This window comes from Rhinoraja longicauda, chromosome 14 (genome assembly GCF_053455715.1).
Source record: "Rhinoraja longicauda isolate Sanriku21f chromosome 14, sRhiLon1.1, whole genome shotgun sequence".
In the NCBI taxonomy this organism is placed as follows: domain Eukaryota; kingdom Metazoa; phylum Chordata; class Chondrichthyes; order Rajiformes; family Arhynchobatidae; genus Rhinoraja; species Rhinoraja longicauda.
In genome coordinates, this window is record NC_135966.1 from 5,412,312 (window position 1) to 5,437,257 (window position 24,946).

Below are 24,946 nucleotides of genomic sequence, written 5' to 3' on the forward strand. Positions count from 1 at the left end.
CTTCACTTTCAGTTGGAGGATTGGTGACTGTGGGTCCGGAAGTGACTGGTGAGGCCAATCCGGGCCCGGAAGGCACTCCCACATGTAGGACACAAGTGGATGGGTGCTGCAGTGGGAGTGGAGTTAGCCCGGGCCTTGTGCGCGCGGTGCGTTTCCTCTGGGCCTCTGCAGTGCGTCTGTTCTCTGCTGCACGGGCTCCTGTGGTGAGCTTGCTACGCCAGGTTGGACGGTCCAGAGCAAGAGACTCCCAAGTGCTGAGGTTGATGTCCAAGTCTTTGAGGGACACTTTGAGGCAGTCCTTAAACCGTTTCTTCTGTCCTCCTACTGAGCGCTTGCCCTGACACAGTTCTCCATACAGAAGCTGTTTTGGCAGTCGACTCTCGGGCATTCTGACGACATGGCCTGCCCATCTGGCTTGGGCTTTCTGTAGGAGGGTGTGGACGCTGGGGATTCCGGCCCGTTCCAAGACCTCTGTGTCGGGAGTTTTGTCCTGCCACCTGATGTGAAGGAGTCTGCGTAGGCAGCTCGAGTGAAAGTGGTTGAGCTGTTTGGCATGTCTGCTGTAGACAGTCCAGGTCTCACTGGCATAGAGAAGAGTGGTGAGTACCACTGCACGGTAGACCTTCAGCGTGGTGGTGAGGCTGAGTCCTCTCCACTCCCAAACATTCGGAGCGTTCAATGGTGGGGAGGTCAGTACCCATGATGGGACTCCCCTTATAACAAATACCCTCTACTCCCGGCAACATTCTGGTGAACCTCTTCTACATCCCTCACCAAAGCCGACACATCCTTCTTGCAACGGAGCAACCAGAATTGCACACAATACACCAGATGCAGTAATGTCCAGTAATGCAGTAAAAACCAGTAATGCAATAATGCAGAACAATGTCCTGCAATGCTACAACTGCAAAGAAATCGATCACCCTGCATGATGCGCACTACCAGGATGAGATGTTAGTGTTGATAAAGGACTTACCCCATCATGCGGCACAGTGGCGCAGCGGTAGAGTTGCTGCCTCACAGAGTCAGAGGCCCGGGTTCGATCCTGACCACGGGTGCTGTCTGTACGGAGTTTGTACGTTCTCCCCGTGCCCTTCGTGGGTTTTCTCCGGGTGCTCCGGTTTCCTCCCACACACCAAGGACAGGTTTGTAGGTTAATTGGCTTGGTATAAATATAGACATAGAAACATAGAAACATAGAAAGTAGGTGCAGGTGTAGGCCATTCGGCCCTTCGAGCCTGCACCGCCATTCAATATGATCATGGCTGATCATCCAACTCAGTATCCCATACCTGCCTTCTCTCCATACCCCCTGGTCCCTTTAGCCACAAGGGCCACATCTAACTCCCTCTTAAATATAGCCAATGAACTGGCCTCAACTACCTTCTGTGGCAGAGAATTCCACAGATTCACCACTCTCTGTATAAATTGTACCTAGTGTGTGGCTAAAGGGATCAGGGGGTATGGAGAGAAGGCAGGTACGGGATACTGAATTGGATGATCAGCCATGACCATATTGAATGGTGGTGCAGGCTCGAAGGGCCGAATGGCCTACTCCTGCACCTATTTTCTATGTTTTCTATGTCTATGTCTACGATAGTGTTAGTGTGCAAGAATCGCTGGTCGGCGTGGACTCGATGGGCCGAAAGGCCTTTTCCCACGCTGCATCTCTAAACTAAAAAAAACCAGACTAATCTGTTCAATAGTTTTCATTCCAAATAACTTTTCTGCTCTTCATAACAAATAAACATTCGCAGCAAATAACTTCCAAGGCAAAAGACAAATCAACATTATTAATGTAACGATCAGCAAATATCATTCATCCTTGACTGTATTCCACAGGTATATATTTTACAGTTCCAACATAATTTGAATACAGATAAATGCTCTGCACTACATCAACATTATAATTCAAAACACAGAATGATTACCAGTATTCTGACATTAAAATAATTGTGACTCATTTGCAAAGAAATTTACATAAATTCTATCATAAATCACACTGGCCTCATTTCTTTACTTTCCATTACTTATCTTGTACCAATAAAATCAACAATCTATTCGAAGTGCAATGAGCCTGGCAGTATTTGGACAACATTCCCTGCGAGAAGCTGAGCAAACACATAATCGGTGCGGCGCGGTGGCGCAGCGGTAGAGTTGCTGCCTCACAGCGCCAGACACCCGGGTTCCATCCTGACTACGGGTGCTGTCTGTACGGAGTTTGTACGTTTGTACGTTCTCCCCTTGACCTGCGTGGGTTTTCTCCGAGAGCTCCGGTTTCCTCCCGCACTCCAAAGACGTACAATTTTGTAGGTGAAATGGCTTGGTAAAATTGGCCGTGGGTATGTGTAGGATAGTGTTAGGGCCCATGGGTCGCTGGTCGCCGCGGACTCGATGGGCCGAATGGCCTGCCTCAGTGCTGTATCTCTAAACTAAACTAACCTGAACTAAACTAACCTAAACTAAACTAAACTAAAGTACTCAGTGTGGTGTTATTCTCAGCAAAAGGGTTTTGGCAAAAGCCGACCCTTGTGTCTTGCAGCCTCCACCTGCCTCAGGAACAGCTGCAGGGAGCACATTGGTGCAGCAGGTAGAGCCACTGCCACACAGCGCCAGAGACCCAAAGGTTATCCACTATGGTGGTAAGAATAGGAAGGCAGAGTATTATCTGAATGGTGTCAAGTTAGGAAAAGGGGACGTACAACGAGATCTGGGTGTCCTAGTGCATCAGTCACTGAAAGGAAGCATGCAGGTACAGCAGGCAGTGAAGAAAGCCAATGGAATGTTGGCCATAACAAGAGGAGTTGAGTATAGGAGCAAAGAGGTCCTTCTGCAGTTGTACCGGGCCCTGGTGAGACCGCACCTGGAGTACTGTGTGCAGTTTTGGTCTCCAAATTTGAGGAAGGATATTCTTGCTATTGATGGCGTGCAGCGTAGGTTTACTAGGTTAATTCCCGGAATGGCGGGACTGTCATATGTTGAAAGACTGGAGCGACTAGGCTTGTATACACTGGATTTTAGAAGGATGAGAGGAGATCTTATCGAAACGTATAGGATTATTAAGGGGTTGGACACATTAGAGGCAGGAAACATGTTCCGAAAATGTTGGGGGAGTCCAGAACAAGGGGCCACAGTTTAAGAATAAGGGGTAGGCCATTTAGAACTGAGATGAGGAAAAACTTTTTCACCCAGAGAGTTGTGAATCTGTGGAATTCTCTGCCTCAGAAGGCAGTGGAGGCCAATTCTCTGAATGCATTCAAGAGAGAGCTAGATAGAGCTCTTAAGGATAGCGGAGTCAGGGGGTATTGGGAGAAGGCAGGAACGGGGTACTGATTGAGAATGATCAGCCATGATCACATTGAATGGCGGTGCTGGCTCAAAGGGCCGAATGGCCTCCAATATTGTCTATTGTCTATTGTCTCACCTCGAGTGCTCTCTGTGTGATGTTTCCACCTTCTCCCTGTGACTGCGTGGGTTTTCACCGGGTGCTCCGGTTTCCTCCCTCATGCCAAAGATTAGCGGGGTTTTAGTTCATTGACTTCTGCAAAATTGTCCCAGGTTTGCAGGGAGTGTTTCTATGTTTCTAACTGCAAACCTAACCATGAGTGGTAGACTGGTGATAATGAAATTACAACAGGTCGGGGCAAGTGCTGAAATATATTGTGCAGGAAGGAACTGCAGATGCTGGTTTAAACTGAAGATAGACACAAAGTGCTGGAGACCTCTTCAGTCTGAACAAGGGTCTCGACCCGAAACGTCACCCATTCCTTCTCTCCAGAGATGCTGCCTGTCCTGCCGATTCACTCCAGCATTTTAGGTCTATCTTCTGCAGAAATATATTGCAATAGAAGCTACTGCCTTATTTAGTTTGGAGTGTAGGTACTTATGCTGGATAATCATAGAGTCCTACTGCGTGGAAACAGGCCCTTCAGCCCAACTTGCCCATACCGCCCAACATGCCCCATCTACACAAGTCCCACCTGCCTGCGTTTGGCCCATATCCCTCTAAACCTGTACCATGTATTCATGTACCTTAATTGCAAGAGGGTTTTGATGCAGAGAGATGCAAGCAGAAGTTTAAGACTTCTCTGCCATGAAGATAAATGCTGATAGAACTTAAAGACGATGAATCTTTCATTTCTGCCGACCGATTTGTTTGGACTGTTTGTCATGACGCATTATGCGGGCTTTGCAAAATTTGTGTTTGTTGGCAGTGCTTCAACAAACCTGACCAGACATGCCACTTGTGAAAACAAACTTTGCCAAACGAGGCAATAGGTTTAAATAAATAGATCTTCTGTTGTTTTGCTCCATTAGTTTTGATGCCCAAACAAAATATGTTACAAACTATCATCGTGTGTCTACCACAGGACAATTACTTATGGGAAAGTAATCAGACATACAGTCTGAAGAAGGGTCTCGACCCAAAACATCACCCATTCCCATGTCTCTCCAGAGATGCTGCCTGACCCGCTGAGTTACTCCAGCACTTCGTGTCGACTCTTGGGAAAATGTGCTTTATTGAATCTTGTTATAATTTCATCGTTCTACACATTTTGGTTTGCTCATCCCTTCCCACCCAAACACCCCCACCCCTGGCACTCTCCCCAGCATTTTGTGAATAAAAGGATATAGGTGGAGACAGGAAGATAGAGGGAGATCTGGGAAGGGGGAGGGGAAGAAAGGGACAGAGGAACTATCTAAAGTTGGAGAAGTCAATGTTCATACCACTGGGCTGCAAGCTGCCCAGGTGAAATATGAGGTGCTGTTCCCCCAATTTCCGGTGGGACTCACTGTGGCACTGGAGGAGGCCCATGACAGAAAGGTCAGACTGGGAGTGGGAGGGGGAGTTGAAGTGCTCAGCCACCGGGAGATCAGGTTGGTTAACTATTACAATCAAGTCATCTACAGGTTCTGATACAGGATAAAGGGAATAACATTTAGCGAAAGACAGTTTGATGGTCTCCAATAAAGTGGAGGACCACTCTCTCGTTGTTGGGAGGATGGTTCAGTTCTGTTGCCTGATAACAGCTGCGAAGAAACTGGCCCTGAATCTGGAGGTGTGCGTTTTGAAACTTCTGTAGTTCTGGCCTGATGGGGCGTGCCGGGATGAGACCGCAGCATTCTATTTTGATCTTTGAACAGATGTATCTCAAGCACCACGCTGTAGTTTTCAAATCTGTGGGAATGAGGAAAGCAACTCTTCTTGGTGAGCAGGAGGAGGATGTGGGGAGATTTGATTTAGATGCTGCCTCACAGCGCCAGAGGCCCGGGTTCGATCCCGACTACGGGTGCTGTCTGTACGGAGTTTGTAGATTTAGATTTTAGATTTAGAGATACAGCGCTGAAACAGGCCCTTCGGCCCACCGAGTCCGTGCCGCCCAGCGATCCCCGCACACTAACACTATCCTACACCCACTAGGGACAATTTTTACATTTACCCAGTCAATTAACCTACACACCTGCACGTTTTTGGAGTGTGGGAGGAAACCGAAGAACTCGGAGAAAACCCACGCAGGTCACGGGGAGAACGTACAAACTCCGTACAGACGGCGCCCGTTGTCGGGATCGAACCTGAGTCTCCGGCGCTGCATTCGCTGTAAGGCAGCAACTCTACCGCTGCGCCACCGTGCCGCCCTTGTTTATCTTGTTAGAGTTTGAGTGTTTGTCTGACCTCAGTCTTCACTGAAAATATATGGCACGATGTGGTGACAGAGCTGAGAAATATGCCAGAGAGAGAGAGAGAGAGAGAGAGAGAGAGAGAGAGAGAGAGAGAGAGAGAGAGAGAGAGAGAGAGAGAGAGAGAGAGAGAGAGAGAGAGAGAGAGAGAGAGAGAGAGAGAGAGAGAGAGAGAGAGAGAGAGAGAGAGAGAGAGAGAGAGAGAGAGAGAGAGAAGTGTTGCACAGAGCCGTTGTGTGTAACAAATTTTTGAGCCGGTTCACGGACACGCCGGCCGCCTGTATTTTCTGCGGCGAGGAAGAGTCCGTGTTCCACGTGTACATGGAGTGTGTGAGGTTGCTGCCCCTGTATGAGTATCTGAAGGGGTTGCTCCTCAAGTTTTGGCTGCATTTCAGTCCTACGATCCTGGTGTTTGGGCTCGGGGCTGGGAGTGGGGAGGGCCGGTCAGGAGGGTGGGATTTCCCTGTCGGTTTGCTCCTGGGCCTGGCCAAGATGGCCATTCGTGGGTCCAGGCAGCGGGCGGTCGATGGTCTTGCCAGAGTCGGCTGCCTCCCCCTCTTCCGGGCCTACGTCCGTGCGCGCGTGTCCCTAGAGAGGGAACACGCGGTGATCACGGGGGCTATGGAGGCCTTCCGTGAACGCTGGTCACCACGGGGGGTTGAGAGCATTGTAAATAATGAAGGCAATGTTGTATTATAATGATTACCTGATGTTTTGTAACCTCTGAGTGTGGTTTTGATGTGATGTATCATGTGATTGTGCTGAATAAAGTCTTTGAAAGAAAAAAAAAAAAAAAAAAAAGAGAGAGAGAGAGAGAGAAAGAGAGAGAGATGTCTTAAAACATAAAACTAACAGTTCCACTCAAGGCATGTTTCTGCTAATGTGACTGGGCTAGGAAGGTTAGCTGTCCGTTGAAAGTTAAACCATAAAACCAGTTTTTTACTGCACAAATTAAGGAAAAAATAATGCTTTATTGTCACGTGTGCGGTGCACGGTGGAATTATTTGTGCATGGAGGTCGGGCACGATGGCGCGGCGGTAGAGTTGCTGCCTTACGGCGCCAGAGACCCGGGTTCCATCCCGACTGCGGGCGCCGTCTGTACGGAGTTTGTACATTCCCCCCGTGGCCTGCGTGGGTTTTCTCCGATATCTTCGGTTTCCTCCCACACTCCAAAGACGTACAGGTTTGCAGGTAAATTGGCTTACTATAAATGTAAACTGTGTAGGGTAGTGTTAATATGGGGGGATCGCTGGTCGGCACGGACTCGGTGGGCCGAAGGGCCTGTTTCCGCGCTGTATCTCTAAACTAAACTAGATGACGCATGCACAAGGTGGCATATTTTTAAGCTGACAACAGCGGTATGAACATTGAACGCTCTAATCTTAAGTAACTAGCCTACAACCCACCCCCCTCGACGCCCTTCCCCCTCCCCTTTTCCCCCCTCTCTATCCTGGATTCTCTGCCATTTCTCCCTCTCCCTGTACTCCCTGTCCCCTTCCACCTATATTCCTTCCTCTGGCTTCACCATTTGCACCCCTTCAATCCTTTTCTCACACTTTCAGTCTTTTCATCTCTGGTCTTTGTCCAACTGTCTGTCAATATTTCTGAATTCTGGTCCTGATTAGTTCAATGTGGAATTCTCTGCCTCAGAAGGCAGTGGAGGCCAATTCTCTGAATGCATTCAAGAGAGAGCTGGATAGAGCTCTTAAGGATAGCGGAGTCAGGGGGTATGGGGAGAAGGCAGGAACGGGGTACTGATTGAGAATGATTAGCCATGATCACATTGAATGGCGGTGCTGGCTCGAAGGGCCGAATGGCCTCCTCCTGCACCTATTGTCTATTGTCTATTGTCTATTGTCTATTGTCTATTGTCTATTGTCTATTGCCTATTGCCTATTGTCTATTGTCTATTGTCTATTGTCTATTGTCTATTGTCTATTGTAATTGCAATCCTTTGTGCCTTAGATCTTCCACTAAGTCCCCTAATACCTAATTTATTTTTGTCAACCATACACGATAACCTGCTAAGGTTGAATAATTGATCATTCATTGTGCTTCAAAATCACTGAAGATTTTCTGGATTAACAGTTACTTTCCCTGTACAGACAGCCTAACATTTTGATCAGCATTTTTATTACTTCCTGTACATGCAGAACGCAGGAGATTTATGACATTACAATTAATCTACAATTGGATGAATTTATCCATGTTTGGGCCTTAGATCGACACAGTCGGGCAGCATCTCTGGAGAAAGGGAATAGGTGGCGTTTCGGGTCGCCCCCTTCTTCAGACTGAGACTGAAACTCTGCTGGTTTAAACAGAAGGCAGGCACAAAAGGCAGGATTAACTCAGTAGGCCGGGGCAGCATCTCTGGAGAAAAGGATTGAAGAAATCTTTTTCACCCGGTGAGTTGTGAATTTGTGGAACTCTCTGCCACAGAGGGCAGTGGAGGCCAATTCACTGGATGAATTTAAAAGAGAGTTAGAAAGAGCTCTCGGGGCTAGTGGAATCAAGGGATCTGGGGAGAAGGCAGGCACGGGTTACTGATTGTGGATGATCAGCTATGATCACAATGAATGGCGGTGCTGGCTCGAAGGGCCAAATGGCCTCCTCCTGCACCTATTTTCAAATTTAAAAAAGGGTTTCGCCCCAAAACGTCACCCATTCCTTCTCTCCAGAGTAGCTGCCTGTCCTGCTGAGTTACTCCAGTATTTAATGTCTATCCACTGACACGAAGTCCACTCCTTATAAATAAACGCAAAGATTTCTAAATCATCATAATCTTTAGAACTAATTAAAAATATTTCTCCAGGATATATTCTAAAAAAACCCGATATTGCCACACATTCATTACCTATCTGCATAATTTATACTAACTCACTGGATCATTGCATCGATACGTGACAGATAGCATATAATAGATTATTATGAAGCACAACTATAATCATTAAGCCCTAACACCAGAACACTTGCTTAGAATTATCTGCAATAAAATAGAGAGTATTCTTTATCGATATTTAATTGTCCTGATTCGCTTTATTCACAGGGGCAGCACAGTGGAGCAGCAATGGAGCTACTACCTCTCAGCGCCAGAGACCCGGGTTCGATCCCGACTACAGGTGCTGTCCGTATGGAGTTTGTACGTTCTCCCCGTGACCGAGGCCAGTTCATTGGCTATATTTAAGAGGGAGTTAGATGTGGCCCTTGTGGCTAAAGGGATCCGGGGGTATGGAGAGAAGGCAGGTACGGGATACTGAGTTGGATGATCAGCCATGATCATATTGAATGGCGGTGCAGGCTCGAAGGGCCGAATGGCCTACTCCTGCACCTATTTTCTATGTTTCTATGTTTCTATGTTTCTATGTTTCTATGACCACGTGGGTTTTCTCCGGGTGCTCCAGTTTTCTTCCACACTCTACTCCAAAGATGTACAGGTTCGTAGGTTAATTGGCATCGGTTAAAATTGTAAAAATCGTCCCTAGTGTGTAGGATAGTGCTAGTGTACGGGGTGATCGCTGGTCGGCACGGACTCGGTGAGCTCAGGGCCCACTGCGCTGAATCTCTAGAAGGTCTTATTGTTTGACTTTGGTCACAAAACCCATGCATAGCAATTCAGTGAGGGTGAATTTCCATTGAGAATATCTCTCTGATCATGTCTGTTGGGATTGAGGTTGGCAGATAGCCATAACTGTGAGATATATTGTTAGGCAGGCAATAGGAACAATGGACTGGAGAGATATGCAGCAGGAGAATAAATGAATGTCATAGAGTCATAGAGTCTTACAGCATAGAAACAGGCCCAACTGGCCCACACCGACCAACGTGTCCCATCTACACTAGTCCCACCTGCCTGTGTTTGGCCCACATCCCTCTAAACCTGTCCTATCCATGTACCTGTCGAAATGTTTCTTCAATATTGTGATAGCCCTTGCCTCAACTACCTCCTCCTGCAGCTCGATTCATACATCCACTACCAGTATTGTTGAACTAAAATAAACAATATGCCACAGTGTTCAAAGTATAGTTAAAACGGAATTGGAAACTTACATACACTCACCACCTTTTGTGTGTGTAATAGTTTACCCTCAGGTACCTATTAAATCTTTCCCCTTCACCTTAAACCTATGTCCTAAGAGGTTATCCACTTTGGTGTGAGGTTATCCACTTTGGTGGTAAGAATAGGAAGGCAGAGTATTATCTGAATGGTGCCAAGTTAGGAAAAGGGGACGTACAACGAGATCTGGGTGTCCTAGTGCATCAGTCACTGAAAGGAAGCATGCAGGTACAGCAGGCAGTGAAGAAAGCCAATGGAATGTTGACCTTCATAACAAGAGGAGTTGAGTATAGGAGCAAAGAGGTCCTTCTGCAGTTGTACAGGGCCCTAGTGAGACCGCACCTGGAGTACTGTGTGCAGTTTTGGTCTCCAAATTTGAGGAAGGATATTCTTGCTATTGAGGGCATGCAGCGTAGGTTTACTAGGTTAATTCCCGGAATGGCGGGACTGTCATATGTTGAAAGACTGGAGCGACTAGGCTTGTATACACTGGAATTTAGAAGGATGAGAGGAGATCTTATCGAAACATATAAGATTATTAAGGGGTTGGACACATTAGAGGCAGGAAACATGTTCCCAATGTTGGGGGAGTCCAGAACAAGGGGCCAAAGTTTAAGAATAAGGGGTAGGACGTTTAGAACTGAGATGAGGAAAAACTTTTTCAGTCAGAGAGTTGTGAATCTGTGGAATTCTCTGCCTCAGAAGGCAGTGGAGGCCAATTCTCTGAATGCATTCAAGAGAGAGCTAGATAGAGCTCTTAAGGATAGCGGAGTCAGGGGGTATGGGGAGAAGGCAGGAACGGGGTACTGATTGAGAATGATCACATTGAATGGCGGTGCTGGCTCGAAGGGCCGAATGACCTCCTCCTGCACCTATTGTCTATTGTCTATTGTCTATTGTCCTCTGCGCGTCTACCCGATCTATTCCTCTCATGATTTTGTACATCTCTGTAAGATCACCCCTCATCCTCCTGCGCTCCAAGGAATAGAGTCCCTGCCTGTTCAACCTCTCCCTATAGCTCAGGCCCTGCTGTCCTGGCAACATCCTCGTAAATCTACTCTGCACCCTTCCCAGCTCGGCGACGTCGTTCCTATTAGTCATTGAAGTCTTAAATTGAAGTCAAAGTCACTTGATGCAGAACGGTGGACAGTAAAAGCTGGAGTAACTCAGCGGGACAGGCGGCATCTATGGAGAGAAGGAATGGGCGACGTTTTGGGACGAGACGATTCTTCAGACTGAAATAATGAGTTACTCCAGCTTTTAGCGTCTATCTTCGGTTTAAGCCGGCAATAGACAATAGACAATAGACAATAGACAATAGGTGCAGGAGGAGGCCATTCGGCCCTTCGAGCCAGCACCGCCATTCAACGTGATCATGGCTGATCATTCTCAATCAGTACCCCGTTCCTGCCTTCTCCCCGTACCCCCTGACTCCGCCATCATTAAGAGCTCTATCTAGCTCTCTCTTGAATGCATTCAGAGAATTGGCCTCCACTGCCTTCTGAAGCAGAGAATTCCACAGATTCACAACTCTATGACTGAAAAGGTTTTTCCTCGTCTCCGTTCTAAATGGCCTACCCCTTATTCTTAACCTGTGGCCCCTGGTTCTGGACTCCCCCAACATTGGGAACATGTTTCCTGCCTCTAACGTGTCCAGCCCCTTAATAATCTTATACGTTTCGATAAGATCTGCAGTTCCGTACACGTACTGGCACGGTGCCTGGGAGAGGCAGATGTTCCCCAGGATAATGACATGGTTTCTCAAGCACCTTCTCACTTCCCTTCCACGCCTCCCGAAATAGAATCATTCGTTAACAGCACATAAGGAGGGAGATTTGCCTCCACTGTCTGGCTTCCAGGTTTCGGCTGGATATATCCACATCTCATCTCGCTGATGAGCTTGTATAAGAAAATAACTGCAGATGCTGGTACAAATCGAAGGTATTTATTCACAAAATGCTGGAGTAACTCAGCAGGTCAGGCAGCATCTCAGGAGAGAAGGAATGGGTGACGTTTCGGGTCGAGACCCTTCTTCAGACTGATGTCAGGGGGGCGGGACAAAGGAAGGATATAGGTGGAGACAGGAAGATAGAGGGAGAACTGGGAAGGAGGAGGGGAAGAGAGGGACAGAGGAACTATCTAAAGTTGGAGAAGTCAATGTTCATACCACTGGGCTGCAAGCTGCCCAGGCGAAATATGAGGTGCTTTTCCTTCAATCGCTGATGAGATTTCTCTGCATTTTCCAACCCGCTGTATATATATATTTATCTGGTTCTCTCTAGGAAGATGCAATAGTTTCTGCTTCAGCTATTACCTGAATTAAATTTGTCCACGCTCCACCAGCTCTCTGCGTGAAGCGATTTCTGCTATCTGCTTCTTCCACTCTCCTGGTGACAATTCTTTAAATTAATGCCTCTCCGACCGGAGGATACAGTCATTCCCACAACACTCTATCAAAATACCTTCGTAATTCTGAAAAACCTTTGTTACGTTTCGTCTTAAAGTTTCTTTTGCACCAGTAAGTATGGTCCTAATATTGTAAATTACCTAAGGAACTGATGCGTTATACTGCTGCAAACAATAGACAATAGACAATAGGTGCATGAGTAGGCCATTCAGCCCTTCGAGCCAGCACCGCCATTCAATGTGATCATGGCTGATCACTCTCAATCAGTACCCCGTTCCTGCCTTCTCCCCATACCCCCTCACTCCGCTATCCTTAAGAGCTCTATCCAGCTCTCTCTTGAAAGCATCCAACGAACTGGCCTCCACTGCCTTCTGAGGCAGAGAATTCCACACCTTCACCACTCTCTGACTGAAAAAGTTCTTCCTCATCTCCGTTCTAAATGGCCTACCCCTTATTCTTAAACTGTGGCCCCTTGTTCTGGACTTCCCCAACATTGGGAACATGTTTCCTGCCTCTAATGTGTCCAATCCCCTAATTATCTTATATGTTTCAATAAGATCCCTCCTCATCCTTCTAAATTCCAGTGTATACAAGCCCAATCGCTCCAGCCTTTCAACATACGACAGTCCCGCCATTCCGGGAATTAACCTAGTGAACCTACGCTGCACGCCCTCCATAGCAAGAATATCCTTCCTCAAATTTGGAGACCAAAACTGCACACAGTACTCCAGGTGCGGTCTCACCAGGGCCCGGTACAACTGTAGAAGGACCTCTTTGCTCCTATACTCAACTCCTCTTGTTACGAAGGCCAACATTCCATTGGCTTTCTTCACTGCCTGCTGTACCTGCATGCTTCCTTTCATTGACTGATGCACTAGGACACCCAGATCTCGTTGAACTCCCCCTCCTCCTAACTTGACACCATTCAGATAATAATCTGCCTTTCTATTCTTACTTCCAAAGTGAATAACCTCACACTTATCTACATTAAACTGCACTATATTCTCCGTATCTTCCCCTCCGCTCCACCTATTATACTTTTTATTGCATGGAAACGAGCCCTTTGGCCCACCGAGTCCGCGCCGACCAGCGATCCTCTCACGTTAACACTATCCCACACACACCCAGGACAATTTGGCCGGGCGGCACGGTGGCGCAGCGGTAGAGTTGCTGCCTTTACAGCGAATGCAGCGCCGGAGACTCGGGTTCGAGCCTGACTATGGGCGCGATCTGTACGGAGTTTGTACGTTCTCCCCGTGACCTGCGTGGGTTTTCTCCGACATCTTCGGTTTCCTCCCACACTCCAAAGACGTGCAGGTATGTAGGTTAATCGGCTGGGCAAATGTAAAAATTGTCCCTAGTGGGTGTAGGATAGTGTTAGTGTGCGGGGATCGCTGGGCGGCACGGATCCGGTGGGCCAAAAGGCCTGTTTCCGCGCTGTATCTCCAAATCTAAATCTAAAATTTACATTTACACCAAGCCAATTAGCCTGCTAACTTGCAAGTCTTTGGAGTGGTGGAGGAAACCGAAGATCTCGGAGAAAACCCACGCAGGTCACGGGGAGAACGTACAAACTCTGCACATCTCTGTGGTTTTACGTGCACAACACAAGGGAACCCAGGGATAACTTTGAAATGACAAACTAGTATGATAGAAAAGGAAGGATGGAAATGAGAGAAGCAAAACTACTTTACAGGAGGTAACTTTGCCATTTTAAGGACATGAAGATCAATCAATATTACAGGCGATCTCATAGAGGTGTACAAAATCACGAGAGGAATAGATCGATTGTGGAGAAGATTTACGAGGATGTTGCTAGGTCTCGACGTCTTGAGAGATAGGGGGAGGGTGAGTAGGCCGGGTCTCTATTCCTTGCAACGCAGGAAGATGAGGGATGATCTTATAGAGATGTACAAAATCATGAGAGGAATAGATCGGGTAGATGCACTGAGTTTCTTGCCCAGAGTAGGGGAATCGAGAACCGGAGGACATAGGTTTAAGGTGAGGGGGGAAAGATTTAATAGGAACTTGAGGGGTAACTTTTTCACACAAAGGGTGGTGAATGTATGGAACGAGCTGCCGGAGGAGGTACATGTAAGAAGGAACTGCAGATGCTGGTTTAAACCGAAGATAGACACAAAAAGCTGGAATAACTCAGCGGGACAGGCAGTAGCTGGTTACTCCAGCTTTGTGTGCTGGAGGGGGCAGGTGAGGCAGGGACTATTGCAACATTTAGGAAACATTCAGATGGGTACATGGATCGGACAGGTTTAGAGGGGTATGTGACAAACGCAGGCAGGTGGGACTAGTGTAGATGGGACATGTTGGTCGGTGTGGGCAAGTTGGACTGAAGGGCATGTTTCCAAACTGTATGACTTTATAACTCTATTAAAAAAACACAAAGCGCTGGAGTAACTCAGCGGGTCAGGCAGCATCTCTGGAGAACATGGATCGGTGACGTTTCACAGGGTGCAGGAGTAACTCAGCGGGTCAGGCAGCATCTCTGGAGAACATGGATAGGTGATGTTTCACAGAGTGCTGGAGTAACTCAGCGGATCAGGCAGCGCCTCTGGAGAACATGGATAGGTGATGTTTCACAGAGTGCTGGAGTAACTCAGCGGGTCAGGCAGCATCTCTGGAGAACATGGATAGGTGGCGTTTCACAAAGTGCTGGAGTAACTCAGCGGGTCAGGCAGCATCTCTGGAGAACATGGATAGGTGACGTTTTCTGGTCGACACCTTTCTTCAGACCTGTCTGACCTGCTGAGTTACTCCAGCACTCTGTGTCCTTTGGTGTATTAAGCAGCATCTGCAGTTCCTTGTTTCTACTAATCAATATCATGTTTAATTAACGTAGATTTTGAGAACAAGAAACTGGTACCTAACACTGGGAGATTTTAGGGTGGTAAGATGGCACTGTTGTAGAGTTACGTTCAGTCCTGACTATGGGCGCTGGCTGTGTAGAATTTGTACGTTCTCCCCGTGACCTGCGTGGGTTGTCTCCGATATTTAGTTTCCTCCCACACTCCAAAGATGTGCAGGTTTGTAGGTTATTTGGCTTAGTAAAATAGTAAAATTGTCCCTAGTGTGAGTAGGATAGTGTTAATGTGTGGGGATCGCTGGTCGGCGTGGACTCGGTTGAAGGGCCTTTTTCCACACTGCATCTCAAAACTAAACTAAACAAAACTAAACCTATGGGTCCAGTGTAGATGGGGGTTCTTGGATGGCATGGGCAGGTTGGGCCGAAGGGCCTGTTTCCGTGCTGTAAGACTCTATGGATGCTGGCTCCCATGCCCATGACTGGAGGCAATTGTCTGCAGGACTCCATAGGGAAATGCCATGTCTCGGGTTTTGTTCATGGGGGGATTTCAGAGGCAATCGCCAGAAATCTAATTGAATTGTCTGGAGATTCATAGTAAGCGTTTTAAAGGCAATGCTGATGTTCAGAGTGAGCTGGAGAAAATTCCCAAGTTATCTGTGTGAGAGTCTGGGGGATTTTTGTCTTTCTGGCTTCCCCTGGCGATAAGTAAATAGAAATGAAAATGAGTTTACTTAGTGGATCCTGGATTCACAAGGACCCCACTGACTTTAAATGTTCTGGGCAATATGAAGATAGAATATCAGTCAGTAGGATTCGAGTGTAAAGCTGGAGGAACACTCCAAAGACGTGCAGGTTTAGATTTTTTAGATTTAGAGCTACAGCGCGGAAACAGGCCCTTCGGCCCACTGAGTTCGCGCCGCCCAGCGATCCCCGCACACTAACACTATCCTACACACACTAGGGACAATTTTTACATTTACCCAGTCAATTAACCTACAAACCTGCACGTCTTTGGAGTGTGGGAGGAAACCGAAGATCTTGGAGAAAATCCACGCAGGTCACGGGGAGAATGTACAAACTCCGCGCAGACAGCACCCGTAGTCAGGATCGAACCTGAGTCTCCGGCGCTGCATTCGCTGTAAGGCAGCAACTCTACCGCTGCACCACCGTGACCGCCGTTTGTAGGTTAATTGGTTTGGTATAAATGGAAATTGTCCCTAGCGGGTGTAGGATAGTGTTCGTGTGCGGGGATTGCTGGTCGGCATGGACTCGGTGGGCCGAAGGGCCTGTTTCTGCGCTGTATCTCTAAGCTAAACTAAACTAAAATATATATCTTCGGGTGGCCCGGTGGTGCAGCGGCAGAGTTGTTCCCTAACAGCACCAGAGACCTGGGAAGAAGCTATTCTTGAAGCTGGAGGTCATGGTTTTCAACCCGATGTATCTTCTTCCCGACGGCAGGCATGAAATGAGAGTGTGGCCAGGGTGGCGCGGGTTTCTGATGATGCTGGCTGCTCTTTTGAGGCAGCGCCTCCTGTAGATCCCTTCGATCATAGGGAGCTTGGTACCTCTTATGGACCAGGCTGTGGCCACCATTCCTTAATCTCCTTCATTCCTGGGCGTTTGGGTTTAGTTTAGAGACACAGCACAGAAAGAGGCCCTTCGGCCCACCCAGTCTGTGCTGATCGAAACGTATAAGATTATTAAGGGGTTGGACACGTTAGAGACAGGAAACATGTTCCCAAAGTTGGGGGAGTCCAGAACAAGGGGCCACAGTTTAAGAATAAGGGGTAGGCCATTTAGAACTGAGATGAGGAAAAACTTTTTCAGTCAGAGAGTTGTGAATCTGTGGAATTCTCTGCCTCAGAAGGCAGTGGAGGCCAATTCTCTGAATGCATTCAAGAGAGAGCTAGATAGAGCTCTTAAGGATAGCGGAGTCAGGGGGTATGGGGAGAAGGCAGGAACGGGGTACTGATTGAGAATGATCAGCCATGATCACATTGAATGGTGGTGCTGGCTCGAAGGGGCGAATGGCCTCCTCCTCCTTGTCTATTGTCTATTGACCAGCGATCCCCATACACGACCACTATCCTACGCACACAAGGGACAATTTACAATCTTTACAGAAGCCAATCAACCCACAAACCTGTATATTTTTGGAATGTGGGAGGAAATCGGAGAAAACCCACGTGGTCACAGGGAGAACATGCAAACTCCAAACACGCAGTCGTGGAGAGAACGTACAAACTCCGCACAGACAGCACCCATGGTCAGGATCGAACCCGGGTCTCTGGCACAACTCAACCGCTGTGCCACCATCATGCTAGCCCGGTTGCTGAACCAGGTCATGATGAAACTAGCCAGAATGCACCAACTATATAGGACACAGTGTGCAGATCTAGAACAGGCTCATCCAGGTCAATAAAACTGTCTGCTGCAGGAGCAGATAAAGCACTGAAAATGGGGAAACAATCGTGACAAAGTGGCAGGAAACTGTGTGTTACCTCGCAGAGTCTACAGTTGCGCACAAAGCAGGCAGGCTGCATTCGGTGGAGACCATAACAGTAAGAAGTACACTGTTTTAGACGCAAATTGCTGGAGTAACTCAGCGGGTCAGGCAGCATCTCTGGAGAAAAGGAATAGGTGACGTTTCGGGTCGAGACCCTTCTTCTGGGGTCTTCATCAAGCATACTGTTTTGCTGTCTGAAGTCGGGCCTCGACCTGAAACGTCACCTATCCACGTTCTCCAGAGTTGTTGGCTGACCCGCTGAGTTACTCCAGCACCCTGTGAAACGTCACCTATCCACGTTCTCCAGAGTTGCTGCCTGACCCGCTGAGTTACTCCAGCACTCTGTGAAACGTCACCTATCCACGTTCTCCAGAGTTGCTGCCTGACCCGCTGAGTTACTCCAGCACTCTGTGAAACGTCACCTATCCACGTTCTCCAGAGTTGCTGCCTGACCCGCTGAGTTACTCCAGCACTTTGTATCAATCTTTGGTACAAACCAGCATCTACAGTTCCATCTTGTTGCATAAGCATAATAGTTTTATTGCTCTAAAGAAGTTGGGATTCACCATTTCAATTTAATCAGATTAAATGAGGCAGTAGTAAACAACATTTATCAATCCTTGACTATAATAACATTAGGTAAACTTTAGTGCAAACTATTTGATGGATAGCTTTATAATATTAAAGACATTAGCTTCGTTTCTGAAACGTTTCAATTGCTTTGTTTTAATTATATTTTAATTTTACAACAATCCTCATCAACAAATTAATTTTACAATGGAAATATGGTTTAAAGCAATATCACAAGAGATTCATTAAGTTACAATTGCTGGATGTTAAAGCACTGAATGCTTCATGAATTTAAATATTACTGTGCGTAAAAGTGGAGTGATATTTCTCAATGCTTCAAAACACTCATAATCTAGACTAATTGCACAGTATGCAAAACATAACTGCAAAAGTAAGTTAGAAAACACTGTTGGCTTTTAACATTGCGGGAGATTAACACAGTTGAAGCAAAGTATTCTCTGCCTCAGAAGGCAGTGGAGGCCAATTCTCTGAATGCATTCAAGAGAGAGCTAGATAGAGCTCTTAAGGATAGCGGAGTCAGGGGGTACGGGGAGAAGGCAGGAACGGGGTACTGATTGAGAATGATCAGCCATGATCACATTGAATGGCGGTGCTGGCTCGAAGGGCCGGATGGCCTCCTCCTGCACCTATTGTCTATTGTCCATTGTCTATTCTGGGCTACTGGAGGTGTTATCTATTGTTAATTAAATTCTTATTGATAGACTTTATCCCGCCCTTCTCTTCCAACATTTAGGTTAGTTTAGTTTAGAGATACCACACGGAAACAGGCCCTTCGGCCCACTGAGTCCGCTCCGACCAACGACCCCTCATACTAACCCTCTCCTTTGGTTTTGGTAAGAAATCCCTTCGCTTTGGTAAAAAATGGTATTCACTGGAGTTTAGAAGGATGAGAGGGGATCTTATGAAAGGACTGGACAAGCTAGATGCAGGAAAAATGTTCCCAATGTTGGGGGAGTCCAGAACCAGGGGCCACAGTCCAAGAATAAAGGGGAGGCCATTTAAAACTGAGGTGAGAATTTTTTTTTCACCCAGAGAGTTGTGAATTTGTGGAATTCTCTGCCACAGAAGGCAGTGGAGGCCAATTCACTGGATGAATTTAAAAGAGAGTTAGACGGAGTTTTAGGGATTAGCGGAATCAAGGGATATGGAGAGAAGGCAGGCATGGGTTACTGATTGTGGAGGATCAGCCATGATCACAATGAATGGCGGTGCTGACTGGATAACACACAACAAATGTTTTCACTGTACCTCAGTACACATGACAATAAACAAAACTGAACTCAAGTGTGGGAGGAAACCGGAGGTCCCGGAGAAAACCCACGCAGGAGGAGAGCGTACAAACTCTATACAGACAGCGCCTGTAGTCAGGATCGAACCTGGATATCTGGCGCTGTAAGCAGGGCCGTTTTTACAGCATTATGAGCCCCCGGGCAAAGCAGTGTACAGGGGCCCCTACCGTTACTCTCCCCCACCCCCCTTTCCCTACCAGCCCCCCCCCCTGTCGTGCCAGCGAAAAGCACTTACCGAAAAGCACTTAGCGATGGACTTAGGGTGCTACATTGTTGCGAAAAGCACTTACAGATCGCTGTGAGAAGCACTTAGGGGCCGAAAATGTTGCGAAAAAAGCACTTATTGAACCTACATTTTTAAAGTAGTATTTATTTATTGCAAGTCACTTAACATACACAGATCAACATGGGGCCCCTATGCTCGTGGGCCCCCGGGCAAGTGCCCATCAGGCCCATGCGTTAAGACGGCCGTGGCTGTAAGGCAGCAACTTTACCGGTGCCCACTTTCATCCCCCCCTTCCTCCCACCCGCACAGTCAGTCTGATGTATGGTCCCTACCCAAAGCGTCACCTATGCATGTCACCAGAGATGCTGCCTGATCTCCTCATCAGAACACCTCTTTCATTCCTTCTCTCCTTTTGTCTCCTTTTGATCCCCTGGCCTTTGTCCACCCATCTGCCAATTAAAACCTCCCTCGCCTGTATCCACCTATCACTCGCCCGACTTTGCCCCTCCCTCCCCCCACCTATTTTCCAGCTTTCCTCGCCCTGCTACAATCAGTCTGAAGAAGGGTCGCAACTGAAAACATCGCCTATCCATGTCCTGCAGAGATGCTGGAGATGATGGAGAGACAACCCAGTGGAATGAATATAGACTTCTCTAGCTTCAAGTACTTTCCCTCTCTGTCCATCCCTCCCCTCCTTCCTAGTTCACCGACTAGCCTGACTGTCCTCCTGATTAAATGTTATCTTTACATGCATCGTTGTCACCTTCCCCAGCTAACACTGATCGGTTCCACATTTTCCTTCAACATTGTCCCCTTTGATGTCTTGTTTTCACACCTTACCCTTCCACCTCTCTGTGTCTCCCTCTCCCCTGACTCTCAGTCTGAAGGAGGGTCTCGACCTGAAACGTCACCCATTCCTTCTCTCCAGAGATGCTGCCTGTCCCGCTGAGTGACTCCAGCATTTTGTGCCTATCTTCCTGCAGAGATGCTGCCTGACCCGTCGAGTTACTCCAGCAATTTGCGGTCACTGCAAGATTCCAGCACCTGCAGTTTCTTGTGTCTCCAACTGTGCCCGAATCTGCTGAGCAGTTTATTTAGAGAAGCAGCGGGATTGCACATATATTGCTCCCACTCACGATTTAAACCATAATGATCTAACAAAACATAGCCAGAAGGGGCAGTGGGAAAGTGAAATATGATCATATCTAGACTATCTTTTACCCGTAATTGCTGTTTTTAACAAGAGGGCCCTGGTTGGAAAGTCAGCTTGTTTAAATGAAATATTAGGTAAAGATACAGTGGGGTTTTTTTTCCCAATTTAATCGAATAAGCTGCTGGAGGGATCACTTTAAACATCTGCAGGCAGGATAGTTCCATTGTTTTCACAGGTTACTGACTAAGGCGAGAAAATAAAACCACATCTCTGGGAAACTACAAATAGCCCAACTCATCCATGCCAACCAAGGTGCTCCATCTCAGCTAATCCTTTTTACCCACATTTGGCCCATATTCCTCGTAACATTTCCCATCCATGCATCTGTCCCAGTATCTTTCAAATACTGTTATAATACCTGCCCTAACGGCCTCCATATACCAAACACCAAGGGTTTCACAGAACCACACAAAGGGCAACCTTTTAACCCACCGGATTTACACGGACCAGCCAAAACATTATGACCTGATGAGCCAAAACATTATGACCACCTGCCTAATATGCTGTTGGTCCTCCGTGTGCAGGCCCATACGCAGCAGGGTGCGATGCACTGTGTATTGTGACACATTCCTCCCGTGACCACCATTAAAATTTTCTGTGACTTGTGCCACAGTCGACCTTCTGTCGGTTCGGACCAGACGGGATAGCCTTCGTTGCCCTCGCGCATCGATGAGCCTTGGGCACCCAACACCCTGTCTGTCGCCGGTTTGTGGTTTGTCCCTCCTCGGACCACTGTCGGTAGGTACTCACCACTGCTGACCGGGAGCACCCCACAAGCCTTGCCGTTTCAGAGATGCTCTGACCCAGTTGTCTGGCCATAACAATTTGGCCCCTTGTCAAAGTCGCTCAGGTCTTTACTCCTGCCCATTTCTCCTGCATCCAACACATCAACTTCAAGAACTGACTGTTCACTTGCTGCCTAATATATCCCACCCCTTGACAGGTGCCATTGTAACAAGATAATCATTATCTCTAAATCTAAATCTAAATCTAAATAATCAATGTTATTCACTTCGCCTGTCAGTGGTCATAATGTTTTGGCTGATCGGTGTATATGGGCTCTATGTAAGATCAACCCAGCTTGTCCCACTGTCCAACTCTCTCGAAGCAAGCCCTTCAGCCCACTGTGTCCCCACCGAGCGTGCCTGTCTTCAGTATAAAATACCATCTGCAGTTCCTTCCCACACAATACTTCCCTATCAACGGTACTGTATAGCCACCTGTACCTACAGTAGGTGCAGTGAAATTCTGTTTTTGCATACAGTTCAGTAACAAACTTACAATACATTGGGCACAATCACGCCTAAGTACAGAGTGTAAGATGCTAGATTACCCTGAGGTATACAAGGATCGCCACGTTTTCCGGCGCTATCTTTTACCCTTCAAATTCAAGAGTTCTAAACGTCATTCCCTTGATCCAGTAACACTGAATGGCTCTATTGTAATCATGTATTGTCTTTCCGTCAGCACGCCACAAAAGCTTTTCACTGTACCCCGGTACACGTGACAATAAACTAAACCGAACTGAGACGCTATGGGGATGGTCATTTCAAACAGAGACGTTTAGAAATTTCCTCTTGCTCTGATCCCTTCAAAATCATTAGTCCATCTATTGCAGATGGAGTCCAATTTTTGCTGACCCTTTCCCGTGACTCTCAGTCTTGAAGAAGGGTCTCTACCCGAAACGTCACCAATTCCTTCTCTCCAGAGATGCTGCCTGTCCCGCTGAGTTACTCCAGCATTTTGTGTCTTTCTTGGGTCCAATTCTTTCTCATTTGTGGGCCTCTGCAATGGCTGCCATGTGCGATCAGGATCTTTTACGTTTCATAAACATATAAGATTATTAAGGGGTCAGGAACGGGGTACTGATTGAGAATGATCAGCCTTGATCACATTGAATGGCGGTGCTGGCTCAAAGGGCCGAATGGCCTCCTAATGCACCTATTGTCTATTGTCTATTGAATTCCATAGATTCATCACCGTCTGACTAAAGAAATTTCTCCTCATCTCCTTCCTAAAAGAACGTCCTTTAATTCTGAAGGTCAATCCTATTAGTCCCTTTCTACTTTGTCTTATTTCCTTTTATCTTGTAACTTACTCTCCCGTGCACTTTACCTCTGAAATCCCCTGAGATTCTTTCCTCATTAATCAACATCAAGCTGCCCGCTTACTGCAGCCGATTATTTAGCTTCCAGAGATACAGTGCGGAAACAGGCCCTTCGGCCCACCGGGTCCGTGCTGACCACTGATCACCTGTACACTAGTTCTATCCTACACACACTGGGGACAATTTACAGAAGCCGATTAACCCTGCAAACCCTGCACGACTTTGGAATGTGGAAACCGGAGCACCCGGAGGAAACCCAGGCGGTCACGGGGAGAACGTGCAAACTCCGTACAGACAGCATCCGTAGACAGGATTGAACCCGGGTCTCTGGCGCTGTAAGGCAGCAACTCTACCACTACACCACTGTGCCTGAACTAACTCCAACTTATCTGTGAACCCAATACTGCCACCAAGTTCCCTAATGGTTATGTGTAGGAAGGAACTGCAGATGCTGGTTTAAACCAAAGATAGACACAAAAAGCTGGAGTAACTCAACGGGACAGGCAGCGTCTCTGGAGAGAAGGAATGATTGCCGTTTACAGGTCGAGACATCTGACGAAATGTCTCGATCCAAAAGGTCACCCATTCCTTCTCTCCAGAGATTCTGCCTGTCCCGTTGAGTTACTCCAGCTTTCTGTGTCTATCTTCCCTAATGGTTATATTTTGTGTTTGAAAAAAGACAGGCCACAATGTTTTTATCTGTACAACATCCTGACTCTGTAAATGAATAGTCACAGAGACCTGAACCCACTGCTTTAGTTGCCCAACCATAGTCTGAAGAATTCGAAGGATCCATCTGAAGGATGTTCCTTTAGGAAGGAGATGAGGAGAGGAGTAATTTCTTTAGTCAGAGAGAGGAGGCCAAGTCAATGGATATTTTTAAGGTAAAGATAGGTAGATTCTTGATTAGTACGGGTGTCAGGGGTTACGGGGAGAAGGCAGGAGAATGGTGATTAGGAGAGAGAGATAGATCAGCCATGATTGAATGGCAGAGTAGACTTGATGGGTCGAATGGCCAAATTCTTCTCCTATCACTTATGATCTTCCGAGTACCCTGTCATTAACATGGACTTTTAGAAACCTTCAGGCCTTTATTGCTCTCAAGTGTTCTTACGATTATTCATTCCGTGACAAAATCTATTTCACTGGCCACTGATTTTACTAGGAAAGGAAATATGTACTTTGTCCTAAAATGTAAGGGAATTTCAGCATGTATTATGCCGCAGGATGTTTTCCAGATGGAAGTTAAATGAGAGAGCACAAAAATCTTCTTGTTGGCTAGCTCTGGGAGCATTAACAAGCAGGTGCCTTATCTCTAATGTCTAGTCGAAAGTCTACGCTAAACTATGACCAGTTTTCAATGCACTTCATGATGGTGGACCTTAGAGCCACTGAAGGGTGGTCCTAAAGGCACCGTTGCCATGGTGACTGGTAGTACAGGTGTATCCAAGACCAACTTCACGGCCCTGAGGAATGGCGTAGCGGTTTTACAATGTTTTTTTAACCTATCCCATCAAACGAAAGAAATTGAAAATCACAACATAGCTTCCACTCCATGAGATGGCAATGCCATTAAAATGATGGATTGAAACCACAAAGGATCTTTATAGCTTGTCTCAATTTGCATTCTCTTGCAGACGTTCAATTATGATCAAGAACTGTGAAGTGTGATGAAGTTCGTGTTACGATTACATGACTAAGAAATTTCAAGAGGTGGGATCCACTGTACCTGATCCCCTCGTTCTTGTTGGAGAGGTATTTACACCAGAATTTCATCTGGTCACTTTTAGCGAGACCGCACCTGGAGTACTGTGTGCAGTTTTGGTCTCCAAATTTTGAGGAAGGATATTCTTGCTATTGAGGGCGTGCAGCGTAGGTTTACTAGGTTAATTCCCGGAATGGCGGGACTGTCGTATGTTGAAAGACTGGAGCGACTAGGCTTGTATACACTGGAATTTAGAAGGGTGAGAGGAGATCTTATCGAAACGTATAAGATTATTATGGGGTTGGACATGTTAGAGGCAGGAAACACGTTCCCAATGTTGGGGGAGTC